The following is a 5713-nucleotide window of genomic DNA, read 5'->3' as shown; positions in this document are numbered from 1 at the left end:
GCGCCGGAGACACAGGTATGTAAAACGCTTTTTGATAACTTTTTTTTATGTTTTGCAGATATCTACTGCTAGCAAGCAGAGAGTTTAAATATAATGTAGGCTGCGCGTTTTTGTGAGCAGATTGTAACACAATCATGTAAATGGGTAAAAACGTGCATAAAAAACGCTTTGCTACAAACAACAAAACGCTCAGATGTGAACATGGCCATAGAAATGAATGTGATTTTGAGCATTTTTTAGGACAGATAAAGTGCTACAAAACACTAGCTGTGAATGAGGGCTTAGTGAACAACCTCCACTATTTTAGTAAATCACTCTGACTAACTTTCTCCAGCTGAGATTACTACACAAGGCAAATCAGACGGTCTCCTAAACCAGAAGGCCAAAAGCATTTTTTGTCAGTGTTCTCCTGCTTTGAGAATATTGGGAGTGTGGAGTCTGTCCATGTCCTCTACCAATAACAGCAATGACATGTGGAGGAGGCATGGCTTCTAATCTTTCTGCCATGTGTCTATGGATGTAAGGGCAGGAACACTTAGGTGATTCTATTCAGTTATGCTGCTTAATTAATAATGATTAATTGGTAAGAAATTTGATCCATTAATTGGATGAAATTTGATCCATCGCTATACACATAGAATAAGTGGATCCCTATGATGCAAGCAACACAAGTAACATGAAGAAGTGATTACCTGCACACACAGCTTACATCATGGGCAGCCATTTGTTGACTCCGCATGAGAGATTAATCACTAGTGATTTTAGTAGCATGATTGAGCTGATAAAAGACTTCTAGAGGCTGATTTATGATAGGATTGGTAGTTTTACTACAGCTGGAGGGCCGGAGTTTGCCTACCCCAGACATAAGGTATTGCTCCACCACTGTAAGGAAAGAAGGTAAAAGTTACTTATCGGATATTTTTAGCACTTTCTTATTTTAAAACAAAATCCTGCGTTTCAGTTACGTTTATTCTCTAAACATCACATCACATAGAATACTGACTTTTCTTTAAAGCTGTCATTAATTTCCCGTGAACTGAATTCATCCTTCATCCCTCCCCCATGGTACATATCACGATCAAGAAGAAAAAGTAATTATAACACACAACAAAAAGGGAAAGAAAAATGACTATTGAGGCTAATGAACAGCTCAAGGGTAAATATTAATATGCAACATCCCTCATGGATTCTTTACATATAAATATAACATTTTTTAAAATAAATACTTAAACATGTGATTGACCTCTTGGCTGGGATTTCATAATGTATACATCAATCACATATATATTATTAGCCCCATATAGATTATTATCAATAGCAGGCACTTGTGTGATTTAACACAAGCAAGTTCACGTGATTATAAACCTATAAAATAATGACCCCATGTACAGTGTGCACTGCCCTGTGTCCTCATGAGGTTTTCCCCCCTGAATGTAAAACCACCTCCTACAAAAAAGATCATGTGCTATGAGTTCATGTATTAGATATGCACTATGGTGTATGGCATTGCCTGACTGTAGAAGTGAATGCCTTCATAGGTAAGTGTACATGATTAGGGTAGTATTCTCCAATAACCTTACACATCCATACAGATATCTGCACAGTGTTGGATATATTCATACATGATTTAAGTTTACATTCACCAATACATGGACGCATGTCTAAAGGATGCATCCTCCTGCAGCTGCAGGTATTATAAATAGCCACAGCTCTCACGTGTCACAATCATAGCTCTCACCTGAAATGTACCCGATATACATTCCAGTTACAGCATTAATTAACCTCAATAGCAATTTTCTTTTTCCATCCCCTTGTTTGGGGATATACTTTTGTTACAAACATCTTTTGGTGTTAGCCATGATAGTCACATACATGGAGAGGCGGAACATGCTTTAAGAAGGGAAATGTGTGTTTAATAAGCCGCAGAGCAGCTGCTAATCAATGAGTGGCACAGTTCTCTCAGGGTTTCCAGCTCTTAGGAAATCTCTCCTGTTAATGAGCAGTTTGTACTGTGGAAGATTCAAGTATTTACTTTGAGGTCTGGATAAAAGGAGGCAAAGAGGAAAATCTATCCTGAACATGCAATATTTGTTATACAGCAAATATTAATTATTTGTGAGTGGAAATGAATGTTTTCACATTATAAACATTGGTTTTCATGATAAAACTAAGTGATAAAATACCAAAATCAGTTTGCGTCTACCATGTAAATACATATGACATGTAAAGCGTTAGACTATAAACTATGCTGATTTAAATAATGAAAGCACTGGATTCCGAATGTAAATGTCGAAGCTGAAAAGCATAGCCGGGCCAAGGCACAGAAGAGGGAGGCAGCTGCCTCTTGTTTAAAGCTAAACTCCAGGAAAAAACATGTTTTTTGACTTTCACTCCAGCTTAGTTATATCTAATGATCGGTATACTACATCTGGAGGGCTGCTGCGGATGCTAAAATCCTAGATGTCCTAATGACAGATTTACTGTCAGCTTTGATCTTTAAGACTCTGCTGTTGTAACTTCCCATCTTGTACAGTGCAGGGATAGGATACAAGGCATTCTGTGATTAGACAAGGGGAAAGGAGGGGGCAGGACCGCCCCTTGTCCAATCACAGAATGTCTTGTAGTCTGTGAATAGAATACAAAATGTTTTATTAATGGGTAAGAAGGGATGAAGGGGAAGAGTGAGTGACTGCTATCGCTGCACTGTATAAGGGTGAGAAGTTACATTAGCAGAGCCCAGAAGATCAAAGCCGACAGTATGTCATGAAGACAACTATACCAAGCATTAGATGTAACTAAGCTTGACCAATCTAAAGTAAAATGTTTTTTTCCTGGACTTCACCTTTAAAGTGGTAGGTTTCCCCCAACGTTCCTCCCATAGCCAAGCATAGCAGGGACTTCTTATACCAGAACATTTCTGCATGTCTCATTTCCATCCAAAAACATCCTCATTTTAGGATAGTTAGCCGAGCATAGTACAGTAAATTCCTTCTGCCACTGAACCAGTAACAAACGGGTCCAATCTGTATTGGGAAGGCTCTACTGAGCTTTGCATTGTTTCAGTGGGGGGCTCACCATAACCTGCCTGAATAGGCTGTCCCACTATAGTCTAAATAGCTGAGTTGTACAACGGTGATTTCTCCCAATAAAACACATTTTCATTTAATGTCTGAAAATATTTTACCAAAAGATCAAGAGATGCTAGAGATGTGAACCACAAATATCTATAGTGGACAATCAGCATCAACAGTGTGAAAATGTAAAGGCTATTTCCAGTAAAAAAAAAAAAAATTCCCCTTGCAGTGGGGCTACCCCGGCACTGCAAGGGTTACCGGCTCATTAATGTCTAGGGGGTTGTGTAAAGGACTTTGAGTTACCTGATTCCAATTGCCACAGGCTCCAAGACCGGGCTCTACTGCCTCTTCACTTCTCCATTCCAGCAGTTGGAGGCAGATGTCATCATGTCTAATGTGGGGCCCATAGCCCTGCATTATATGCGAGGACACCAAGGGGAAGTCGCCGGAGTGGATGGGGGAGAGGCAAGTGTCGACTGCTGGGGAAACAGGGATCAAGTAAAAGGTCTCAACACACCCCCCCAGACATTAATGAGCAGTTGGCTCTTGCAACACACGGGTAGTTGTTTTTTTACCTGGAGATAGGCTTTAAAGTAAGCCTGCCTGGAGAAAAATATTTGGGTTGCCACTGAACTGTACCTGGAAATGCTAGTTGCCTGACTGTTAGCTAACAGTGGCAGAGCCATGTCAGAAATCTCTATCCGCATTCTTGTTCTGGCTCAGTGACTCAGGATGTACTGAAGCCAACTGTTTAGGCAACAGCCAGGAAGAACAGTACCAGCCTCCATGTTTCTCTAGCTAGGTTTACTTTAAACATGCCTGGGGTAATTATGGAAAACAGATATTAGGAAGTACATTAAATTAGCAGATTTGGCATTTACCTGATATCAACATGCTATGACTCAAACTGGCATTGCAAAAGGGGCACCAATTGTTTTGTCTGAAGTCAAACCCTCATTTTCCACGTAACATAAGTTTACTGATACATACAATAGTAGCACATGTTTGTATTGTAGCTGTGTGAATGCAACAGCTTGTACAGCCAAAAAATTCAAAGTTCAAAACTATCTGCCTGCATGAGAACTCAAACCTTAATGGGCCACAATGATGACGGCAGCAGCTGTTCAGTGATCACAATTAGATCAAACCGATCACTCGATTTACCCAATAATATATGTGAGAAACTGGATGGCAATCCTGTTATTCGGCATTCATAGGGTACCATATGGATGGATACACCTTATCGGCATGTTTTTGCTTTGATTATGCCCAGCCCAGGTATAATCCACTCCACGAGCTACAGGTTATGTCAGCCATCATCAGAGAACGAGCCATGTCAACAAATATTGGGATGGCTGATGTTATTACATTCTGAATGCAATCAAATGTTATTGAAAGCTAAAGTGCAACTGAAGTCGAAACTTATTTGTTTTAGTTTTGAATAGAGCGTGGAGGGATTAGAACACCTGTCAGGTATTTATTGCTGTCTGTGTCCCCGTTAGGTAGATTCACCCTCCCTATTTGTTCTGGTGACCATTATCACTGAAAATGAAAGTAAAAGAAAATCCCAAATTTTGGGTTGTAATTTGAAAAGAAATAGATGGGAAGTCTTCCACTAGTTCTGGTCACTACCTGGGATGTCCTTCTCTTTGGAGGGTATTCCTGTTGTGGCTATTGGACAGGAAGTGAAGGGAGATCTCCCCGATGGGACACAGGTGGCAAACAAAGCTGACATGGATTTTAAGGCCCCATTCACACTGGATTCGGCCCGCACGTACAACTTCGTGCAGGGCCGTATCGGGCAGCTGCCGGGAAGGACAGGTGCTGCGTGTGATTAGTACGTAGCCCCTGACCTTCTCTATGGGACTAGGCGACCGTACGCCCCCCCCCACGCTCACCTCAAGTGCAGGTCTGTACGGGTGCATGTTTCCTGGCTCGGACGCAGACAGGAGCCATCCTGTCAGCCTACGAGTATGTTCCCCTGCACCCGCATGGACATGCAGGGCGGGTGAGCGTACGGCTGCGTAGTCCCTTAGAGAAGGACAGGGGCTGCATACTAACCACACGCAGCACCTGTCCTTCCTGGGAGCAGCACGGAGCTGTACTTGCCGGCCGATTCCTGTGTGAATGAGGGCTAACTCTCTCTTACTCTACCCAAACCTAAAAAAAAAAAGTTTTGCCTTCAGTTCTACTTGAAGTAAATCATATGACAGATTTGCATTTTTGCAGAGAACCAGTAAAAGTAACTACAATGCGAGTATTCCTGTAAGATAAATGACCATTTAGATATGCCATCACAATTCCGATAATAGATCCCATACCTGTAGCTGAAGCCCCAAATAAGAGTGCTTCTAAGATTAATGACTAAGTGAGCAAACTAAAATGCAAGTTTCCCATTGAATCCAGCACATCTCTTTATTATTTTTGATCAACCTCTGATTTTCTGTACTTAGTATGGCTTATATGCCTGGCATATGTTTTCAACTGCAGCTTATCAAATGATATTAAAGGTGAGGTCCACTGAAAAGTAATTCTCCAGTTCTAGGTAGATTCTAAAAAACTATTCACCTTCTGGCTTCCTATAACTCTTCGGGACCCCAGCAACAAAACCTCACTGCCACAGATCCTGGGTACCTTAG

The sequence above is a fragment of the Nanorana parkeri genome, unplaced genomic scaffold, assembly GCF_000935625.1.
Source record: "Nanorana parkeri isolate BGI_ZX_2015 unplaced genomic scaffold, ASM93562v1 scaffold165, whole genome shotgun sequence".
Classification (NCBI taxonomy): Eukaryota; Metazoa; Chordata; class Amphibia; order Anura; family Dicroglossidae; genus Nanorana; species Nanorana parkeri.
Note: the sequence above shows the minus strand (reverse complement) of the source record.